Source organism: Eschrichtius robustus, chromosome 1 (assembly GCF_028021215.1).
Source record: "Eschrichtius robustus isolate mEscRob2 chromosome 1, mEscRob2.pri, whole genome shotgun sequence".
Taxonomy (NCBI): Eukaryota; Metazoa; Chordata; class Mammalia; order Artiodactyla; family Eschrichtiidae; genus Eschrichtius; species Eschrichtius robustus.
This window is the reverse complement of record NC_090824.1, coordinates 121,807,070-121,831,612: the sequence shown is the minus strand read 5'-3', so window position 1 is coordinate 121,831,612 and position 24,543 is coordinate 121,807,070. Positions and strand designations below refer to the sequence as shown.

Sequence of the window (24,543 nt, the reverse complement as noted above, 5' to 3'; positions counted from 1 at the left end):
TACCACTGCAGCGTATTTCCCCTAGAGTAAAAAAATTAAAAATATCTATCGGCAGTGACTAGCTTTAGTTCTTCAAGTACCTCAAGGCACTTGGGAAGTAGTCCTTTGCGTAGGGCACCAAAAGTTGATTTGTTTGCTAGAAAGTGAGATTTGGGTATGAGGAATAATGAAGTCAGACCATGTGTGCTAGTTAGAAGTTGAATGAACAAGGCAATGGAGATGATTTTTTTTTTGGTTAATTTTCATGGCAAATAGCTGTTATGTAGATAATTACTCAGGACTAAGGGAAGCGTTGTTCTTGAGCTGTTTTTATTCTGTTCTAGGGGCTTTCATCTCAAAAGCTCTCTGTATCAGCAGGTAAAAGTTGTCTGCAAATTTAGACACCAAATCTGCCATGATGAAGGTTGGGGCAGGTGAGCTCTCAGCAGCTCATTTACTACTCGTTGGGGAGATGGGTCCTCTCAGCTCTCAGTGGGTGATCATGGTGTTAAAGGAGCAAAGCTTGTGGGTTCAGTGCCAAAAGAGCTTCTCAGCTTTGCAAGGGAACAAGTGATATGGAGTCCATGCCACCTACCATCTCTTCAGACCTCTTGAAATCAAATTCATTAGTGGGTAGAGGGAGGAGGAGAGATGCGACAAGGCGGGGAGGAGAGTGGGTGACAACTTCTGGAAAAGCAACTCACATTACATTGACTGATTACTGGAGTCAGCTTCAAATGAGAAAATGTTTACAGTAGATGATTCGTGAACCCTACCGTTGCATACGTTAAAGGGCTTTAATTCTGCTAACAGTACTCTAAAAAATTGCTTCGCTTGGAGCCTTTTCCATACGGTATTGAAATAACACAGGTCTTTGTGATGATGCCATTCTGAAAAATCCCAGAGTAAAGAAGGCAAGATTGCAGATGGAAAAATGTAAAGAAAAAAAAAATCCAATTGTGATACTGTCATGATAGCAATGCTTAAATTACATTGATCTAGGGCTTCCCTGGTGGCTCAGTGGTTAAGAATCCGCCTGCCAATGCAGGGGACACAGGTTCAAGCCCTGGCCTGGGAGGATCCCACATGCCGTGGAGCAGCTGGGCTCGTGCGCTGCAGCTGCTGAGCTTGCACTCTAGAGCCCATGCTCTGCAACAAGAGAAGCCATGACAATGAGAAGCCCATGGACTGCAAGGAAGAGTAGCCCCCGCTCACCGCAACTAGAGAAAGCCCATGCAGAGCAACAAAGACCCAACACAGCCAAAAATAAAAACAAATAAATAAATAAATTTATTTTAAAAACTTACATTGATCTATCAAAACTTTCACTGTTGTATCTCATGTGTAAATATTAGAGGTGAGTGAAATTCAAGCAGTAATCCACCATGGAATTTGCACATCCAGAAATGATTTTGGGAGCCTGTTTTAAATGACCTCTTTTGAAAGCACTAATTTCTCTTGTTCCTGTGAAACCACTTGAGGCATATTATCTAACAGCATGTTGGTGTCAGAAGCCTTCAGAGGACCACTTAACATCTGGTTCAAAATAACTGTTTTGGGTGTAGACAGTTCAATCAATTGCATGGTTTCACCATCAGGTAGCATATTTTAATCCTGGTGGATCTTAAAGCTGTCTGTGATTTGGCTTCTACAGAATTTAATTATATTTATACCTTACAGTCTTTAGCTTCATTTTACAGTGTCTGATATGTGCTAATTGCTTCAGGTGTGTTCGCCTGCTTCTACAAAGATTGTTTTTCCAGCATCTTGGGGGCAGAAGACCAATCTTAAACTTTTGTGTGCCTTGCATCTCCTAGTAAAAGTAGTCTCCTAGTTTGATCTTCAGGGTCCCCCAGGGAACAAAAGAGACTATAAATATCTATATCTATCTACCTATCTATATTTATGTATCTATATCTGTAAATACATTTCCACTGTGACAATTGTTTTTTTTTCTTCAAAGAACACCTATATACTGCAGGTGTTTTTCAGAAAGTATGCTTAAAATTTTTTTTTTTAACCCAACCACTATCATCCTCTCACTCCAGTAGGAATATTTCACACCTTCCCTGGAAGAAAGTTATTCAACTCTTTCAGACTTCTTCTACTGAGAAGTAGGTTTATCCATTAAGATTCACTCAGGTGCAAATAATAGAATATCTAGCTAGTCATCGTTTAGGTTCTGTTGACAAAAAAGGGGTTTTCATGGGTCGGTCACCCAACAGTATCAGTGCATTTGCTTTAGAATCACAGTTATTCCTGTTCAAGAACTCTGATTCTTGGCATATGTACTGAATTACTTCTACATATTGGCTAAAATTCTAACTCCCTAGAATTACTGTCCATGAAATTTCATTTTGACTATTTGAACAATATGGAATGATTTTATTTTCCTTTCCACTAGAAAACTCTGTAAGTATTTCTTAATAGCTTTATTGAGGTATAATTTATATCTATAAAACTCACCTCTTATAAGTGTACAATTTAATGGCTTTGCTTTAAAGAGTTGTATAATCATTACTACAATTCCGGTTTAGAGTATTTCATTTACCCCCATAGAGTTCCTCGTGCCCCTTTGCGGTCAGTCCCCACTTGCACCTCTCCCACCTCCAGCCCTAGGCAACCACGTATCTGCTTTCCTGGTCTGATTCTTTTTTTTTCTGGAATTTAAAAATAAATGGAATCATATATTATGTAGTCCTTTGTGTCTGACACGTTCCACTTAGGATAATGTTTTTGATGTTTGTGCGTACCATAGCATATATCACTGGTTCATTCCTTTTTACGGATCCATTGATCCATTCCATTGTATGGATATACCACATTTTGTTTACCAGTTCACCAGTTGAAGGACATTTGGATTGTTTGCAGTTTTTGGCTATTATGAATAATGCTGCTATGAATATTCATGAATAAGTCATTGTGTAGACTTATGCTTTAATTTCTTTTGGGTAGATTTCTAGGAGTGGAATTGTTGGGTTGTATGGTAAGTCTAGGTTTACCCTTAAACTTCCGAAATGTTTTCCAAGTGGCTATACCATTAATGTTACTGTTCCCAGTAGTATTAAGGTTCTAATTTCTCTACATCCTCGCCAACACCTGGTAGTATCCGGTTTTTGTTTTTGTTTTTGGATAGTAGCCATTCCTGTGTGTATGTGTGTGTGTGTATGTAAGGATATTTCAATGTTTTTAAAAAATAGACTTTTAAATTACAATTTTAGGTTTACAAAATAATTAGACAGATAGTACATAGCATTCCATATATAGCATAGCATCCCCTCCAACCTGCCCAGTTTTCTGTACTATTAACATCTTGCATTAGTGGGGTATATTTGTGACAATTAATGAACCAATATTTATACATTGCTATTAACTGTAGTCCATGCTTTACCTTAAGGTTCACTCTTTATGTAGTACATTGTATGAGTTTTGACACATAGATGTATCCACCACTACAGTTTCCCATGATGTTTCACTACCGTAAAAATGCCCTGGGCTTTACCTATTCATCCTTCCTCCCCTTCTGCCAAACCCCTGACAACCACTGATTTTTATTTCATTTCATCTTATCTCATCTTATTGAGTTAAGATTTTAATCTTTTAGAACAGTTTTAGGTTCACAGCAAAATTAAGAGGAAGTTACAGAGATTCCCCACATCCCCACTGTCCCCTCACATGCATGGTCTCCCCCATTATGAGCATCCCCCACCAGTGCGGTACATTTGTTACTATTGATGAACCTACATTGACACATCATAGTCACCCAAAGTCCATAGTTTATATTAAGGTTCACTCTTAGTGTTGTACATTCTAAGGGTTTGGACAAATATATACTGACATGTATCTATTATTATAGTATCATATAGTGCATTTTCACTGCCCTAAAAGTCCTCTGTGCTCCTATTCATCCACTCTTCTCCCCAACCCCTTGCAACCACTGATCTTTTTACTGCCTCTGTAGTTTTGCCTTTCCCAGAATGTCATATAATTGGAATCATATAGTATTTAGATAGGCTTCTTTCACTTAGTAATTTACCTTTAAGTTTCCTCTTTGTCTTTACATGGCTTAATAGCTTATTTCTTTTTATCTCTGAATAATATTCATTGTATGGATATAACACAGGTTATCCATTCACCTTCTGAAAGGCGTATTAATTGCTTCCAAGTTTTGGCAATTATGAATAAAGCTGCTATGAACATCAATGTGTAGATTTTTTGTGTGGACAAAAGTTTTCAACTCTTTGGGGTAAGTACTGAAGAGTGCAATTGCTGGATCATATGGTTAGAGTATGTTTAGTTTTGTAAGAAACCACCAGACTGTCTTCTGAAGTGGCTGCACCATTTTGCATTCCCACCAGCAATGAAGGAGAATTCTTGTTGCTCCGTGTCCTCACCAGTATTTGGTGGTGTTATTGTTCTGGATTTTGGCCATTCTAATAGGTATGTAGTGGTATCTCATTGTTCTAATTTGCATTTCCCTGATGACATATGATGTGGAGTATCTTTTCGTATGCTTATTTGCCATCTGTATTACCTTCTTTGGTGAGGTGTGAAGATTTTTGGCCCATTTTAAAAACTGGGTTGTTTTGTTTCCTTATGAGTGAGTTTTAAGAGTTCTTTGTATACTTTGGATAGCAGTCCTTTATCAGATATGTCTTTTGGAAATATTTCTCCCCATTTGAGGCTTGTTTTCTCTTGGCATTGTCTTTCATAGAACTGAAGTTTGTTTTTTTTTTTATTTTAATGAAGTCCAGCTTATCAATTATTCCTTTCATGGATGGTGCTTTTGGTGTTGTATGTAAAAAGTCATCGCCATACCCAGGGTCATCTAGGTTTTCTCATATTATCTTCTAGGACTTTTAATAGTTTTGCATTTCACATTTAGGTCTGTGATCCACTTTGAGTTAATTTTTGTGAAGGGTACATATTCTGTGTCTCTACCCACATTCATTTTTTTTGCATGCGGATATTCAGTTGTTCCAGCACCATTTGTTGAAGAGACCATCTTTGTTCCATTGTCTTGCTTTTGCTCCTTTGTCAAAGATCAATTGACTGACTATATGATAGGGATTTATTTCTGGGCTCTCTATTCTGTTCTATTGACCTATATGTCTGTTCTTTTGCCAGTACCACACTGTCTTGACTACTGTAGCTTTATAGTAAGTCTTGAATTTGTCGTGTCACTCCTCCAACTTTGTTCTTCTCCTTCAATATTGTGTTGGCTGTTTTGGGTCTTTTGACTCTCCATGTAAACTGTAGAATGAATTTGTTGAAATCCGTAGAATAACTTGCTGGGATTTTGATTTGGTTTGCTTTGAATCTGTGGATCAATTTGGGAAAAACTGACATCTCGACAATGTAGAGTTTTCCTATTCATGAACATAAAATCTCTCTCCATTTATCAAGTTCTTTGATTTCATTCATCAGAGATTTACAGTTTTCCTCAGATCTTCTGTTTTGTTAGATTTGTAAGTAATTCATTATTTACATGCTAATGTAAATGGTATTGTTTGTTTTTTTAATAAATTTATTTATTTGTTTTATTTTTGGCTGTGTTGGGTCTTTGTTGCTGCACGCGGGCTTTCTCTAGTTGCAGTGAGTGGAGGCTACTCTTTGTTGTGGTGCACGGGCTTCTCATTGTGGTGGCTTCTCTTGTTGCAGAGCATGGGCTCCAGGCACGCAGGCTTCAGTAATTGTGGCTCATGGGTTTAGTTGCTCTGTGGCATGTGGGATCCTCCCGGGCCAGGGATCGAACCCATGTCCCCTGCATTGGCAGGTGGATTCCTAACCACTGCGCCACCAGGGAAGCCCCAGGTATTGTGTTTTTAATTTCAAATTCTACCTGAAATTTTTACCAAAATAAATGTAATTTATATCCATCCATCCAATTTACACATTTTTTTCTTGTGATGGAAACTTTCAAGATTTACTTTATTAGCAACTTTCAAGTATACATGGTATTATTATTATTATTATTATTATTATTTTTTGGTATTATTAATTATAGTCACCGTGCTATACATTACATTCCCAGGGCTTATTTATTTTGTAGCTGGGAGTTTGTACTTCTTAACCTCCTCCTTCCATTTCACCAACTCCTCACCCCTGCCCCTGGTAACTGCTCATTTGTTCTCAGTATCCATGAAACCATGGTTTTTTTTTTTTTTGTTTTTTGTTTTTAACTTATTTGTTGTTTAGATTCTACATATAAGTGAGATTATACAGCATTTGTCTTTCTCTGTCTGACTTATTTCACTTAGCATGATGCCCTCAAGGTCCATTCATGTTGTTGCAAATGGCAAGATTTCCTTTTTTTTTATGGCTGAATGATATTCCATTATATATATCACATTTGTGAACACTTAGGTTGTTTCAATTTCTTGGCTGTTGGAAGTAATGATGTAGTAAACATGGGGTGCATATATCTTTTCATGTTAATGTTTTTATTTTCTTTGGATAAATACCCAGAAATGGAATTGCTAAATCCTATGGTAGTTCTCTTTTTAGAGGGGACATTCTTGCCTTGTACCTGATCTTAGTGGGAAAGCCTTGAGTTTCTCACTATGAAGTATAATATTAGCTGTAGGTTTCTTGTAGATATTCTTTATCAAGTTGAGAAAGTTACCCTCTATTCCTAGTTTACTGAGAGTTTTTATTCTGAATGGATGTTAGATTTTGTCAGTGCTTTTTCTGCATCTATTAATATAATCATGTGATTTTTCTTTTTTAGTCTGTTGATGTGGTGGATTACATTAATTGATTTTTGAATGTTGAACCAGCCTTGCATACCTGGAATAAATCCCACTTGATCATGGTGTACAATTCTTTTTATGTATTATTGGGCTTGATTTGCTAATATTTTGTTGAGGATTTTTGCATCTATGTTCATGATAGATACCGGTCATTATTTTTTTTTTCTTGTAATGTCTTTGTCTGGTTTTGGTATTAGGGTAATACTGGCCTCATAGAATGAGTTAGGAAGTATTCTCTCTGCTTCTGTCCTCTGGAAGAGACTGTAGAGAATTGGTGTAATTTCTCCCTTAAATGTTTTGCAGTATTCATGAGTGAACCTACCTGGGCCTGATGCTTTCTGCTTTGGAAGGTTGTTAATTATTGATTCAAATTTTGAGATAGACCTATTCAGGTTATCTATTTCTTCTTATGTGAGTTTTGGCAGATTATGTCTTTCAAGGAATGGGCCTATTTCATCTAGGTTATCGAATTTGTAGGCATAGAATTGTTAATAATGTTCCTTTACTATGCTTTTGATGTTCATGGGATCAGTAGTGATGGCCCATCTTTCATTTCTGGGAAGTATAATTTTGTCTTCTCTCTTATTTTCATGGTTAGCCTTGCTGGAGGTTTATTGATTTTGTTGATCTTTTCAAAGAAACTGCTTTTGGTTTTGTTAATTTTCTGTATTGATTTCCTATTTTCAGTTTCATTGTTTTCTACTCTAGTTTTAACTGTTTCTTTTCTTTGGCTTGCTTTAGGCTGTTGGTGCTTTTCTTTTTCTAGTTCCCTAAGATGGAAGCTTGGATTGTTGATTATAGAGCTTTCTTCTTTTCTAGTATATGCATTTGTCACTATCAGTTTCCCTCTAAACTCTGCTTACTCTGTATCTCACAAATTTCAGTAAGTTGTATCTTCCTTTTCATTTAGTTCAAAACACTAAAAAAAAATTTTGAGACTTCTTCTTTGACCCATGTGTTATTTAGAAGTGGGTTGTATAATATCCAAATACTTTGCCTTTTCCAGTTATCTTTCTGTTACTGATTTTCAGTTTAATTCCATTGTGGTCTAAGAGCATATTTTATGATTTCTATTCTTTTGAATTCATTCATTGTATTTTATTAATCAAAATGGGATCTATTTTGGGTGTATGTTCCAGGTTAGATTGGGAATACATAATCTGCCAGTTTGGGGTGAAGTGTTCTATGAATGTCAATTTTTATTGATGGATGCTGTTCAGTTCAGCTATATCCTTACTACTTTTCTACCTGCAGGATCATCTGTCAATTAATGAAACAGGGGTGATGAAGTCTCCAATTAAAATAACGGATTTGCCTATTTCTCCTACAGTTTTATCAGTTTTTACCTCACCTATTTTGACACTTTGTTGTTAGATGTATACATGTTAAGGATTGTTATTCTTCTTGGACAGTTGAGTCTTTTATCATTAGGTAATGCCCCTCTTCATTCCTGCTATTTTTTTGCTCTGAAGTCTGCTTTGTCTGAAATTAGCATAGATACTACAACTTTCTTTTGATTAGTGTTAGTATGGTGTAACTTTCTCCATTCCTTTACTTTTACTTTATCTGTCCTTTATATTTCAAGTGGATTTCTTATAGATAACATATAGTTGGGTCTTGTTTTTTTAATCCATACTGATAGTCTCTATCTTTTAATTGGTTTATTTAGACCATTCACATTTACAGTTGTTATTGACATACTTGGATTAATGTCTGCCATTTAAAAAATTGTTTTATATTTGTCACATTCATTCTTTGTCTCTTTTTTTCATCTTCTCTTTTTCTGCCTTCTCTAGTTTTAATTGAGCATTTTATATGTTTCCATTTTCTCTACTCTGTTAACTTATCAATTATCCTTCTTCTTAACCTTTTTTTTTTTAGTTGTGGTCCCAGAGTTTGCAATATACATTTACAATAATCTAAGTTTACTTTAAATAACACTGTACCACTTCATGAGTAGTGCAGGTAACTTATACCAGAATGTTTCTAATTCTTTTCTCCCATCCCTTATTCTGTTGCCATCATTCATTTTACTTATCCATAAGCTATATGTATCCAACACATTGTTGCAGTTAATTATTTGAGCAAACAGTTATCTGTCAGGGCAGTTAAGAAAAACAAAAGATTTTATTTTACCTTCATTTATTCCTTTACTAACTCTGTTTTTCCTTTATGTAGTATCGAGTTTCTGATCTATATTACTTCCTTCTCTCTGAAGAACCTCTTTTAACATTTCTTGCAGGTCTACAGGCAACAAATCCTCCCCCCCTCTTTTTTTCCTGAGAAAATCATTGTATCTCCTCTACCATGAAGGATAATTTAACTAGGTACAGAACTCTAGATTGGTAGATTTTTTTCCTTCAACAGTTTATATATTTCACTCTAATCTTTTCTCACTTGCCTGGCTTCTGAAGAGAAGTCCAGTGTCATTCTTATCCTTGTTCCTCTACAGGTACACCTCTGTAGTGATTTCTCTCTTTGGCCTCTTTCAAGATTTCATGTTTGATTATGGTTTTCTGCAATTTGCATATGATATTCCCAGATGTAGTTTTTTGGTATTTAATCTGCTTGGTGTTCTCTGAGCTTTCTGGATATGTGGATTGGTGTTTGTCATTAATTTTGGAATATTCTCAGCCATTATTATTTCAAATATTTTTTCTGCCCTTTTCTCTCTTTTCCCCCTGCATTTTTATTATACATATGTTACACCTTTTGCAGTTGTCCCACAGTTACTGGATATTCTGTTCTTTTTTCTTTTCAGTTTGGGATGTACCTTCAAGATCACATTTTCCTTAGCCATGCTCAGTCTATTGATGAGGCTATCAGAAGCATTCTTAATGTCTGTTACAGTGTTTGTGATCTCCAGCACCTCCTTTTGATTCTTTCTTGGAGTTTCTACCTCTTTGCTTATATTTCTCATCTGTTCTTGCATGTTGTCCATTTTTTCCATTCAATCCCTTAGCTTATTTCCACTATCAGTGTCAAAGCTTAGAATGGTTCTGATTTTGCTTTGTCTCTTCAGACTGTGTTCTTTCTAGCCTTTTAACATGACTTGTAATTTTTTGTTGAAAGCTGGACATGATGCATTGGTATATAGGAACTGAGGTAAAAAAACTTTAAGGGTGAGGTTTTATGTTTATCTAGTTAGGAGTTAAGCTGTGTTTAATGTTTACTCTAGATGTATGTGTTAGAGGATTCAGTTTCCTCTTGTGTCCTTGTTGCTGTTTCCCCTGTTTCTTTGGGTTTTCCTAGAAACTCCTCCTTAAGTAGAGTTGGTATCCTGCATCTCTCTCAGTTGTCATCCACTGTCATTATACTGTAGCCTTGTTGATGTGGTGTTAAGTATTGGAAAGGGTAAGCAATCTATAATTTTATGATTAAATTTTAGAGGTTTTTTTTTTTTTTTTTTTTTTTTTGGTGGGCCTGAGTCCCTTCAGAATTATCTTTTAGCTTTTTCTTTTCCCTCCCTAATGTGAGACAGAAAGGCTCCAGGGGCTCCAGTTGTCTAATTGTCATTCTCATAGGTCAGATAAGGGTCTGGTAAGGGGTCTGGTCAGATAAGGGTCTTGAGGGCAGTGTTTTGTTATGGCGAACAGAATACAATGATCGTATTTCATATTTCATGGTGGTTACTTCCTCCCTCTCCCTGCTGGAAACAAGAGAAGATTTTTCTCCCATCTTCACTGTGAGAACATGGTAAGGCTACTGGAGGTAAAACTCATGAAAATGTGGGAGACCCTTAAAGACTGAGTCCCTGAAACTTTCAACCCTCAAGCTAGTCCATGCTCAGTTTCCAGCTATTAATCACCATTAATTAAATTAATATTTAATTACCATTAAATGTTCTGGTACTAACTGGTAGGTTACCATCTCCATTGTTTTTGCTCCGCTTAAGTATGGTTCTCTGTATTGATCTGTCTCTCCAGCCTTTAGGATGGTGGTTTGCTCTGTTTGTTCAATTATCTGATGGGTCTGAGAAGAGCCGTTGATTTTCTGTGTGTTCAGGATGGGAGTGATGACTTCTGAGCTCTTTACATGTTGAAGTGGAAACTAAAAATCCTTCTTTTTTTTTTGAAGTAACTTTCCTGGACTTAAAATCTGTGGAATCTCTGTCTGCTGTGATGTTCTGCCACTGATGATATCTGTGCTCTCGTTTTTCAGTTCTTTTTATTTTTCAACCTGGCCTCCTAGAGGTTGCCATGGGTACGTGTATGTTATTGGTTAACCCATAATTGGCCATGGACTTGGCACAAACACTAGGCGTCCACTCTCTGCCAGTTGATCTCTGTGTCGTCTGTGGAGCACATTCAGTGTTCATGCTGTTTTCAAACTGGCCTCCGTTTTTACCTTTTCTCGGGCCTTGTTTGGTCTTCCCTGTGCATGAACATAGCCAACCAGTCAGCCAGGGTTGTGTGGGAAACTAATCAAGTATCTTCCCGCTAAATTTCTGGCTCTGCCTGTGATTCTGCATTCCCCTCCTAGGACCATAACCTCAGACTAGGAGAAATGCAGGCATTCCCCATTCACTCCTTTGAGGGGATTTTCCATTTTCCTTTTCAAATCCATTCACCCCTTGAACCTCACCTGCCAACAGCAATCTGCTGGTTCTCTTGAGCAGCTATGTCCTGGTAACACTCCAGTACTGATTGAGCTGTGGGGTGGAGGGGTTAAGGATCACCCCAGGTAAGAACACCACACACTCCCATTGTTTCAGCACCTTTTCATGAATAAACTCTTTTCAATTTGTTGCTTCGATTTGGTCAATTTGTAGAGCCCTGACATGGTTGCTCTTTTGAAAGTTTTGTCCAGTTTTATCATTGTTTTCTGAGGAAAGGGTTTGTGAACCTCTTCACTACTTTATAACGAGATAATAGCTACCTCCAAATATGTCTTTGTTTAGTTTTTTTCTTATGGTAAATATTTCTTACTCTTAAAATTATTCCTCATGTAAACTCTTTGTTACCAGATTCTTCACTGTTCTTTCATGTTTCTCTGTATACACTAATTTGCCAGTATTCCTTTGAAAGTGTGGTGGTTATAAATGGTGACGAACCTCTAGGTGTGGCCTGACAACAGCAGAGATGAATAGGGTTACTAGCTTCTTTGACCTGTACACTAATTCCTATCAGTTTGGCCTGAAGTGGCATTAGCCACACCATACTGTTGGCACCAATCAAGCCCATGGTCAACCAGAGCTCTGAGTTTTTGTTCATAGAAAATACCACTCATCTTGATTCTTCATCTTTTCTTTTAGTTGTGCAATTGAAATTTTTGGACATGAGTGGAAGTTTTGCAGCAAAATTTTTTATTAAATTTCACCTTTGATTTTAGTACATAGTTCTACCCTTTCAAGATCCCTTTGGACTTTATTATGTGAAATATGAAATGTATACTTTCTGTTTCTTCAAATTGTTGAAAGAAATGTGTGATTTTGGCATTCTTTGTTCTGTGAGAACCCTTGCTGATTCTTAATAATCACATAACTTTTAAAATAAGTGTTTACAAGTCATCTGTTTAATAGTCTAGATAGGGCCAAGGAGAAAGCATTTTGCTGTGTTATGATAAACCTGTCTTTATATTAACACTGATTTTTAAATCTGTACTTTAAGCATTTTCCAAATTATAATGTACTGTGTACCTCTTTGAGATGATCTCATTTTGTCCCATGGCTTAAAAATCATCTTCAGATTCTGATATTATAAATTAATTTTATTACTTGAGACACCTCCCCCCACTAGAACGTAAGCTCCATGAGGGCAGTGACTTTATCTGACAGTTCCTGGCCTATAGTAAGCACTTAAATATTTGTTGATTGAATGGAGGGATAGCTTTTCGGTCTTTTTAAAAAATTCACCTTTTTTTTCACATCGTTTGAAACTTACAGAAAAATTACTGAGATAGTGCAGAGAATTTCTATGTACCTATACCTAGTTTCCTCTGTTACTACCATCTTACATTAGGATGGCACATTTGTTCCAATTAGTGAACCACTATTGATAGTATGAGTGAACGCTTATGGATATTTGTTAACCGTGTCCATACTTTATTCAGATTTCCTTAGTTTTCTCCTAATGTCTTTTTCTGTGTCAAGATCCCATCCAGGATATCATACGCCATTTAGTATACTTAAGCTCTTTCTGGCTGTGACAGTTTTTTTTTTGGCTCCCCTTGTTTTTTATTACTTTGACAGTTTTGAAGAGTACTGGTTAGAAATTTTGTAAATGTCTCACTATTGATGTTTGTTTGATGATTTTTCTTGATTAGGCTGGGGTTGTGGGTTTTTGGGAGGAAGACCACAGAGGTAAAGTGCCATTCTCATTATATCAAATGAAGGCTACTACTAGCAACATGACTTACCACTGTTGGTATTGACCTTGTTCACTTAGCTGAGGTAGTGTTTGTCCTGTTTCTCCGCTGTAAAGTTGACACTCAGCCCTCAGCCCCTTTCCACGCTATCCCCTTTGGAAGGAAGTCACCGTGCTTAGCTCACACTTAAAGAATGGAGAGTTAATGCTCTACTTCCTGAGGCCATGGTATCTATCTACATAAATAATTTGGAATTCTTCTGCACAGGAGATTTGCTTGTTTTCCCAAATATACTTATTTATTCAGTCATTTATTTATATCAGTGTGGACTCAAGGATATTTTACTGTATACTTCGGTGTTATAACCCACTGCTAATTTATCTGTTTTGTTCCTCAAATTGTTCCCGCTTTGACCACTGGGAGCTCTTTCAGTTGATTTTCTTTGGGTATTTTTTTGGCACTCCCTTTTCACACCTAAATTTAGTTTAAAACCCTCTCAATAAAGTCAAATAATCTGGTACCAATTTCAAACTTCTGTGAGAATGTTCTGTCATTTTTCAGGAGCTAATGGCTCTTTGACAAGAGCTATTTGGTAAAACAAAACAAAACAAAACATACCAAAGCAGAAATGGACTGTGATACATGGTTGCAGCTCAGCACAAGTCTTTATATACAGATTAGATAAAATTCAAGTCATTTACTTCCTGACAGTTTCACAGTCAATAGTTCCAACTGCTAACCCTTCTTTTCCAGAGGTAAGCATGAATAGGTTGTCTGAGTTCTTCAAACCAAAAGAAACTAAATAGAATATGTGTTTATGCATGTAGAATGTAGGTGCTTGATTGGATATTAGAATACTTCCAACTTTTAGTCTAGGTCAGTTTTATACATCTCATTTTCGAGGATTTCTTATGCCACTAGTTTCATTTTTTTCTCTTTTTTTTGGCCATGCGACGTGGCTATTCCCCGACTAGGGGTCAAACCCAGGCTCTTGGCAGTGAAAGTGTGGAGTCCTAACCACTGGACAGCTGGGGAATTCCCCATTAGTTTCAGAAAGAAGTAGGAAATTGTCTCCACAAAGAACCATGAGGCATCTTGGGTATACACATACCTCCTTTTAAATTGTGTATCCTATGAATTACCACATGACTGGCTCATCAAGAGACCTTCTTAGCAATATTCTTTTGCATTTTATAGCATGTTACAGTTTACAAAGAACTTTCGCTCAACTCATAACATTTCATGCTTACAACAACGCTAAGGCTGATTGGGTGGCGTTACCCCTGTTTTATGGATGAATGAGGCACAGGAAATCTGTAATGCCAGAGGTCACGTAGCTAGCAGGTGCATCTAGGCCTGGAACTTTAGCTGGGAGCCGTAGCTCTTAGCACAGTGCTGTTTCCAGCATTAGTGTGTCATGTTGCTAAATTTGGGGAGATTTATGGGATACTCTAGATCAGTACTGAAAAATGGAGCAACTTTAAACACAGTCTTTTCCCCAGTATTTGGTGGCAGATTTGGTCCTGGGCGAACAGGAAGTGAGCAGCATTCACTGTTAGAACTCTGAGCCTTTTAGTCCTTTGCCCTTCTGCTCCAGGAACTCTGGGCTTCTCTTATACCCTCCTACCCTCCACTCCTCTTTCAAAACCTTCTCTTAGAGCCCAAGCAATGAGAGTTGACAATAGGACCATTTAACCATTGGATCCATAAACACAGAGCTGGGGGCTTTGGAATTGGCAAGAGCTGAATAAAGTGTTGGAATTCTGGAAGGGAATTACTGAATGAAAAATATGAAACTGTGAAATTGACATTAATTAATGTTCAAATTTTTACAAAATGAAACACGTTTACCCATCAACTACAACTCCTTAAAACTCATATAGTTTTACGCGCATTTCCTTAAATGTGGGATGCAGGGTATTTGGTATAATGTGAGAGAGGTATGGCTTGCAAAAAAAGCAAGAGTGCATGGGGTCCTTAGAGGCCTTCAAGCAGCCCTTGTTGGTAGCTAGCAGTTTCCCTTTAGCTTTCCTAGCAGTCCTGTGCCACACAGCCTCCTCTCCTTGCAGACAGTGGTGGCCCCCCTGGTCTCCCCCATCTCTGTGGACCAGCCTATGTTGTGACCAAGTCTGAGGGCAAAAGATGTTTAGTCCCAAGGTGAAAACTACTCAAAAGAACAGCATTTTCAAGGAAGGAAGTCAATGCTCCTCCATGGAGGCAATGGCTGGTTTGAGAGAAGAGGAAAAATATATGCTTAATCCTTTGATCTGTCAAATGAAAGGCATGTTCTCAAGTGAATAGATGCAATACACAGGGGTGTAATTACTGGGCTGGGTGGGGGGGGGGGTGGGTGTAAATCACAAATAATATGTTCATTCTGTGTGAGAGTATATAATATATGTAGGACATAATCACAGAAATTTGAAGTGGATAATGTGTAAGGTTATCCTGGCCGGTCCCTGGAGCCAGCGTGGGGTTGATATCACTTTGTCTTATCTAATTGGCAGCATGGATAAGGGTTCTTTTGCCATGCTTCTTTTAAAATCAGAGATTCTCCATGGAGGTGTGGGGCGTCATTTAAAGCCTTTTGGGGTGTGTGCATTGTCTTCTGTCTTCTCCTTATAAATAGAAGGTCCGTTTAGCCCCTGGAGACCCAAGTACTTTAGAGGTGAAGTAGAGAGCGTAACTCTATCTCTTTCCCCTGAAAAACCCACTTGTCCAAATTCTTCGACCTGCTAGACTGATGGAAGGGGTGGCGAGAGGGCTGATTACTCCAGCTCCAAGCATCTCAGGCTGATTGCAGAATGGCTGTTGCTGTGATAACAAGCTCTTACAGTTGTACAGGGCTTCCAAATGTTAGTAAATGCTTTGTCATCCACTCGCACCCATGCAATTCATGACAGCGCTAGGAGGACCCCTCTGTTCCTCTAGACAAGGGTAGAGTCAGAGAGGGTAAGTGGCTGATCCAAGGTCATATAGCTGGTGGGTGGTGAGAGCAGAACTGAAACCCAGCCACTTGGTCCCACATCCAGTGATTCCCTCCACATAACTGGGAGCAGGTTTTTTGTTGTTGTTGTTTTGTTTTTTAACATCTTTATTGGAGTATAATTGCTTTACAATGGTGTGTTAGTTTCTGCTATATAACAAGGTGAATCAGCTATACGTATACATATACCCCCATATCTCCTCCCTCTTGTATCTCCCTCCCACCCTCCCTATCCCACCCCTCTAGGTGGCCACAAAGCACCGAGCTGATCTCCCTGTACTATGCAGCTGCTTCCCACTAGCTATCTATTTTACATTTGGTAGTGTATATATGTCCATGCCACTCTCTCACTTCGTCCCAGCTTACCCTTCCCCCTCCCCGTGTCCTCAAGTCCATTCTATGTCTGTGTCTTTATTCCTGTCCTGCCCCCAGGTTCTTCAAAACCATTTTTTTTTTTTTTTTTTAGATGCCATATATATGTGTTAGCATACGGTATTTGTTTTTCTCTTTCGGACTTACTTCACTCTGTATGACAGACTCTAGGTCTATCCACCTCACTACAAGTGACTCAGTTTTGTTCCTTTTTATGGCTGAGTAATATTCCATTGTATATATGTGCCACATCTTCTTTATCCATTCATCTGTCGATGGACACTTAGGTTGCTTCCATGTCCTGACTATTGTAAATAGAGCTGCAGTGAACATTGTGGTACATGACTCTTTTTGAATTATGGTTTTCTCAGGGTATGTGCCCAGTAGTGGGATTGCTGGGTCATATGGTAGTTCTGTTTTTAGTTTTCTACGGAACCTCCATACTGTTCTCCATAGTGGCTGTATCAATTTACTTTCCCACTAACAGTGCAAGAGGGTTGGGAGCAGGTTTTTGTCCTCCTTTTCTTCCTTTGGACTGGTGAGTAGCTGGAGCCCTGGCAATGAGGGGACGCTGGTGTGGTGTGTGCCTCTGTGGCAGTGCAGTCATCCTTCAGTATCCATGGGGGACTGGTTCCAGGAACCCTCCCTGGATACCAGAATCTGCAGATGCTCAAGTCCCTTGTGTAAAATGGCATAGTACAGTGGACCTCTGGAACCATGGGTTCTGCATCTGCAGATTCAATCCACAGTTGGTTGAATCAGAAAATGAGGAACTATGGTTACGAGGGCTGACTATCTAAGAGAAAGCCCGGAAGGCTATTTCGGGATGGGCCCTCCAGGATAGTGGGCTACAGCTGGGGAGCGTCTCTAACTAACAGGGTTCGGTCCCTAATTATTTCCATTTAGAACCTTCTTGACTTTTAGGGATAGTGAGGAAAAGCCCTGGGTGTGGAATGAGGTGAGCTGGGTTCAAGCCTGCTCTGTACTACGTGGGCTATTCTAAGGAGGCTATTCAATGTATAGTCCTTAAATCCTGGTTCCTGAAAGGATTCAGTAATTTTCAAAAGTGATTATTATGGTGCAAGATAAAACACTAAAAAATAAGTTTAAAAATTAGTGAAGGGACCAAATGTAAAATAGCTAGCTAGTGGGAAGCAGCTGCATAGCACAGGGAGATCAGCTCGGTGACTTGTGACGACCTAGAGGGGTGGGATAGGGAGGGTGGGAGGGAGAAGCAAGAGGGAGGGGATATGGGGATATATGTATACATATAGCTGATTCACTTTGTTATACAGCAGAAACTAACCCAACATTGTAAAGCAATTTTACTCCAATAAAGATGTTAAAAAAAAATTAGTGAAGGGGAACATTAGGCAGGACATTTTGAAGCTCCCTTAAGAATGAATCATGGGACATGATTAAGGCCCAAGGATGCATTGGTTAAGGGACAAGGCAAGGGTGTCTGTTGCACATATTACTTGGTGATAAAGGAGTATGATGAGTTTAATGGCTTGTGTTTTAGGGTTACCAGTGGTGGTACTAATTTCTTCAGCATCGAAAGAGTCACATCAAATACTTCCTTTGAGAGCAAAACTGGAATCAGAGTGAGAGTCCCAAAAGACATTGCATGAAGTCTTATTCTGTTGCTAGAGAAGGGCCTCAGATTGGGCTCTAAGTGTCCAAGGTGCCAAAGCAGGAGAGAACCACAATCTGATTGGGCCAGCAAACCTTTTCCTTAATGGGTCAGATAGTAGGTATTTTAGGCTTTGTGGGCCACATACATCTCTGTTGCATTTTCTTGTTTGTTTGTTTGTTTTGTTTAGTTTTTCACAGCCCTTTAAAATCCTTAGGTTGTAGACCATCTGAAAACTAGCTGTGGATCAGATTTGGCTGTAGTTTGCTGACCTTTGTTCGATAGATGGTTGGTAAGGTAAAAACAAGTTGCTGTGGGGAGATGCTGAAATCGTAGAGAAGTGTGTCTGGGGACTCCTCATTGAGTAGACACTGCACAGCAGCAGTCATATGTGTTAAAGGTCATCTAGGGGAAGGATTAATACCCCCTTTTGAAAACTGCCAAGCCAGGCAAGGTGGCCCCTGATTCCAAAAGTGTATCAGCCCCACTCAAGGTGAGAGGCAAGTCATTCAACCTACCTGAGCCTCTGTTTTCTCCTCTTTTATCTAAGATGGGGATAATAATAAAAGTCCTGCTTGGCTTCTAGGGTAACTGCAAGGATCAAATGAATTTCTGTACGTGAAATTGCCTTGTAAATGATTCTAACGACCCTTAAAGTTAGTTACTATTTATCAGCTTGGCATCGTCAGTGCCAGGGAGCCAGCCTGTGCCAACCATATTCATGAGAAGCCTTACAGAATCCCTGTTCTGGAGAAGATTCCAAGCAAGTGAGAGAAGAGAGGCAGGAGAGGGGAGGACTTCAGTTCAACCCACATGCACATGGTGGGTGAGACCAAAGAAGCGCCACAGTGACAAAACTAAATGTGATGTGCTGCAGTCACCCACAGAGAGTCACCCAGCAACTTGGCTGTGGAGATCTATTTGCTGCTGTAATAATGTACTAACACCTTCCTTTAACTGAGCACTTATTTTTCTTTTGTTATTATTTGTCAGATGTTGTGCTAGGCCCTTTATACAGATTATCTCCCCCGTATCTCACAAACATCCTAGGAAGTAGGTCTTAGTATCCCCATCTTTTCGAGGAGGAAACGGAGGCTGGAGTCTTCAGGCAGATATCACGTGGCCAGTCAATGTAAGGGTTGGGACGCTAGGAACAGCTGGGAGTAGGAGAGGCGAGCCTGGTGGGCTTCCTGGATGAAGCAAGTGTGAAGCACAGTTTAGAGAAAGAGAAGGACAGGGGCAAGCGAGGAGGTTAGGGCAAGTGACGTGAGTTCAACTTCCTCTTGTTAGTCACATGCTCAGATGCCCCACGTGCTTCCTGCCCCCTGACTTGGCTTCTCTCACTCCTTCAGAAGGTTAGGATAGGAAGGCAGTGAGCTTGAAGGGGCCACATTTGTTGCTGTCTTTTCTTTTGTCTTCTTTTTTTTTTTTTCTTTTCTTTCTTTCTTTTTTCTTTGCCTACGCTGTGTGGCTTGTGGGATCTTAGCTCCCCAACCAGGGATTGAACCCGGGCCCTCTCGGCAGTGAGATCACTGAGTCCTAACCACTGGACCGCCAGGGAATCCCCTGTTGCTGTCTTTGTGCATTGTACTTAACTTCACAGAAACCGCTAGAGGCTTGGATTCTTGGTTCCACCTCTGCCCCCATGTTATTGTGGGACCTTGGGAGGTGCCCACCCTGCCCTAAGCTCACTTGTTTCCTCTGCAGTTGAGAACGCTGATTTCCCAGGGCCCTTCCACTTGTGCAGTATCCTAGACTGTAAGGTCCTCAGACACAGCAGCTGCATCCAGTGGTGAGGAAATAAAGTTTCCTCAGGAATGTCAGAACGCCCAGCATTGGCTCCTGGGCCCACTGGAATATGAGGTGTCCTGTAAATGCGTTTTCCAAATACCTGAGGCTGGCCTTTTTAAACCCTCGAACTTTGTTTTGTATACCTAACTGAGGACAGAAGTGTTTCCTGAGATGTGTGCTGCTTTTTGTTTCTTATTAAACAGAGCATATCAAACATCACTGATCTTTTCATTTCTAGTCCAGACCATTTTTTGTGCTGTAAAATTTTCAGATGTATTTATTGAGTTATATAAAGATTCTTTCCTTTGCACTAAATGGTTGTTATTTTCAAGAGATCTTATATCTGATTTTCTGGGGTATTTTTAGTCTCTATCACATTATATATTACCTCTTGCCATTGTCTTTGTGCTATTACTATTAACTTCTCATACATATGAGTTTCTGGCTTCAAAAATCCACTGAGCTAGCTAAACCAGATCACCTCCTTTGCTTGGGTGGAAGAATAAATAGGAGTAGAATGTGAGTGTCATTCTTTTCATCTTTTTTATGTTCTGTGTTCTTTTTCTCAGACCTCTCATGGTGTTACAGTTGCTCCTTGAATTTCTGCCCTCAGCATCTCTCAGGTGCTGGGTTATGCAGGAATAATCGTGTTACCCTGTGGACAAATGTCCGCAGAGAAAGGAAGAGTGTCCTCCTTTGAGGCAGTGCCTGTGACTCGAAGTGCCAAATTCCTTGGGTTCGGCTTTTTCTTGCCATGTTAATTGCTAACTGATTTCCTTGTCCTCAGTTTCTGTAACCTCTGGGTCATCGTCAAGCCCAAGAACACAGCATATGTCTCATTTCCAAACTCAGTTCTTCCCTGAATAACACGGGGGAGAGGGGACTCTGTAAACAGGTTGAGTTGTGAGTATCATTTATATTCATTAGCGCTAATTATTATGTACATGCAGCCAGAGGCTGAAACACATCTTTTATAAATGGAAGGAGTGCATAAATAAATGGCTACTTCTGCATATTACGTTGACTATGGTTTCTCTTTTCATTTCCTAGTCTATGATTTCCATGTGCCACCCTCCCCCCATGAGGGAACTTGTCCCATATTTCCACTGTCTGATTTCTTTTTGATAGGAAGGGAAGGAAGGGTAGGATATGATCACTAACTTTTCTGGTGTCTGGTCTATTAGTCTTTTCTCCCTTTCTTTTGGTCTATTATTTTATGCTACTAGTACTTTCCTTGTCATCAGAAATATGTTGGGGGACTTCCCTGGTGGTGCAGTGGTTAAGAATTCGGCTCCCAGTGTAGGGATACGGGTTCGATCCCTGGTCTGGGAAGATCCCACATGCCGCAGAGCAACTAAGCCTGTGCACCACAGCTACTGAGCGTGCACTCTAGAGCCCGCAAGCCACAACTACTGAAGCCTGTGTGCCCTAGAGCCCATGCACCACTGCAAGTACTGAGCCCACGTGCCGCAACTACTGAGCCCGTGTGCCACAACTACTGAAGCCCGGGCGCCTAGAGCCCGTGCTCTGCAACAAGAGAAGCCACTGCAGTGAGGAGCCCGCGCACCACAATGAAGAGTAGCCCCCGCTTGCCGCAACTAGAGAAAGCCCGCGCACAGCAATGAAGACCCAACGCAGCCAAAAAAAAAAAATTAAATTAAAAAAAAAAAAAGAAAGAAATATGTTGGAAGCTGACGTGTGATGGATTCTGCTCTTTCCATCACATGTCTCCATGTTGGTGCGAGGGAGCCTGGCCGGTCACTGCCCGAGGTGGCACTTAAGCCAAGCTCTTCAACATGCCCATGGATGGCTGGGCCACCAGTAGCCACAAGGGTCAGCAGCCCTGCGCCCCCAACCATTGGCAGGTGGCAGTTCAACCTTTTTTTCTTTGCAAAGATATGGTCAGCACAGGAGGAGCATGCCAGAAGGAAAGGGGTCAACTCTTCAGCACACCCCTTTTAAAAGGTTGCTGACCTCCAATCTAATCCAATGGTTTATTTACTGCTCCTGTCACCTTTCTAAAGTGCTGTGAACTCAAAGGTTTTTGTGCGCATCTCAGGGGGCTGGCCTTCATCTTGGAGTTCGTCTCTTATTTCTGCTTGCATTTCTGTTCAACTTGTGATCTTTGAGAACAAAAGTCTAATGTGCTGCTTTCAATATGCAGATATCAGTATGCAGAAATGTTGCGGAAAAATTGTTAAAGATATGAAGCTCCTCCCATTCTTTGAATGCAAAAATCATTGACTAGTAAGAGCATCACATTCTTATTTATGGGTTTGTTTTCAGTTTCCTGGTCCAATTACAGTATCAAAAGTAAAAGTTCCATTTTCCCCCACAGTAGAACCAGTTATTAGAACTTTGTATCTTAAACTGTGGAAGTACTAAGTTGGATGGTATCTACATTAGAGGCAGTTTTGGCATGCAAAACTGAGACCCAAACAGAAAATGGGAGATTCTCAGCTAATTCCTCAAAGTAAGTTAAAAGATGCATCTGTATTTAAAACGGTAAAATCAATAGAACAGAAAGGCATCGAAGGGTCATGTAAAGCAATGGTGAGTTTAAAAAAAGCTATTAAGAAGTACTTAGTCTTGTCTTTTTAGGTTTATCTATATTTATAAAGAGCGATTTTTCAATTAACGTACATTGGTGTAATTCACTGAACCTGTCGGTAGGGGTTAGGGATGATTTATCCTCTTCCTTTCTTTCAATGCATATCTTTGCACATGCAAGCATTAGTTTAAGAAGTTTATGATTTGGAGAAGATAGATAAGTCCGCCTGGGCCGAGTGCCAAGCACAGGCTACATGGAATGTGTGGGGAGCCAAGATTGAAGCAGAGCCTGGATAAGGGATGGCAGCAGAGCAGGGGTGACCCGAACTCCTGGCCAGCAGTTAAGAGATGTGGGTAGACAGCTGGGGGTTTTAGAGCAGGTCATGACCACGAGGGATCTAAAAACCCGGAGCCGGTTCTGGCTTTGTCGCTGACAAACTGTGGGATCTTGAGCTTAGACACGAGCTTCTCCAGGCTTAAGTTTTTCATTTACACCATGAGAGTAACAAAGTCTGTCCTATGGTGATTGTGAAAAGGCATGGAGACCCAGTAATAGAATTCCTGTTGGAATCCACAGTGCCTCTTGGTCAGTCAGTGCACCATATTGACTTGGACTTCTTGGCACACCAGCTTCCCTAGTTATTTTTTAGATGTTAAAATGTGAAATAACACGCTAAGACTCTGGGTAACACTATGTTATACTAATAATGAAATTTAAGTCTCATAATGATAGGGTAAATAACATGGCAAGAGCACAGTTTGGGTTCGTTGGGGTCTCAGGGATAAAAATTCATTGTCGAATATCTACCTGTCATGGAAACAAAAACAAGCTAACAGATTTCCCAAAACTTTTCTTTTCACTGCTTGCCAATTTTCTCTATTTTCCTCACTGTCAAAAACACAGTCATGAAAATCAACGGTGCCCACTAACTCCAGGTCAAGTTTATATTTGTTCAAATACCATAGGTTGCACCTTGAGTTTTAAACTATTTACCAGAGAATAGAAGAGTTTTGCAAAGTGCATTGAGGTGGAAAGAAAATGGCATTGTACCTTCGATTTTTGTGGTTTCCAAGTCCTCACTGGTGCCACTAGAGGCTTTTGAGACCTTCATGGTTCCTTTCCCTGGCATCCATTTTTATTTTCCTTCCTTTGGTCTAATTCCATTGAAAATCTAGCAAACGTTCCAAATAAATACTTCACTGGGAGTAGAAGCACTTGATGCGGCTGTATTAAAGTGACCGTTTCAAGTTGGCTAGCACAGGCACTGAATAAACACATATTGATATTATAGAACAAAATAATATATTAGCACATTGCTCATTTGTGCTCCAGTGGCCACCCTGATACTATCCGTCATGTGGGGAGTGACAAACACAATTACACCCGAGTGCTAATAGAGTGGAAGGGCAAAACTGCCTGACCTCGGCATCCCGGGTCGATTTAAATGTTTGATGTCTCATTGAATTAGTATCACAGTGTGAAAGACAAAGCTCAAACTAATGGAAATGAGCCTGGACATGCAATACTGCTGATTGGGCTGACATAATTAGAATAATATTCTGCGCAGAGCTAATAACAAGCCGAAGAAATAAATAACCGAGAGGTAACCTAATTGCTGCAGGCTAAAACGCTCTTTTGAATATGCTAAGGTTAGCATTTTCTATTTACTTATAAAGCACACGGATGGGCTTAAAAGGAAAACGTAGTGAGTGTGGCAGGGAGCTGGCACCAACACACACTGCCCTCTGCAGGGCCCAACCCCTCCATTGCTCCTGGTGCCTGTTCACCAATAAATATTTTTGTGGGCCTACTCTGTGTCAAGGCGAGTGTCTGGGAGAGGGAGATTGTGAACCAGACAGGCATGTTGCCTTCCAGGAGCTTCCGGCCTCATGGGAGCGATACAGCAGAGCGGGGGAGAAGACAGCATGAGGAGACAGATTCGGAGCAGTGTTAAGGAAATTCTGCTGAGGGAGGCTTCACTCTGAACAGATTTGCAAATTTGTGCCCTGGAGATTCGAATAGAAAGTATGATAATTTACTTGGTTTGTTATCCAGCTACCTGAGGAAGATTCCAATTTATTATAGATTCCAGCATCCCAAGGAAAGAGAGACGATGTTGGGATTGGTTTGCCAGATCTTTGCTTAAGCTTGAGGAGTACTAATAAAATCCCTT

At 39.8% G+C, this 24,543-nt stretch overlaps 1 pseudogene; it reads right to left on the bottom strand.

Annotated features, from left to right (window-relative positions):
- The window catches only part of LOC137762771 (dual specificity protein phosphatase 5-like), a 104,753-nt pseudogene extending 81,272 nt beyond the window's left edge, over positions 1-23,481 (bottom strand).
- Between the last annotated feature and the right edge of the window lie 1,062 nt (positions 23,482-24,543).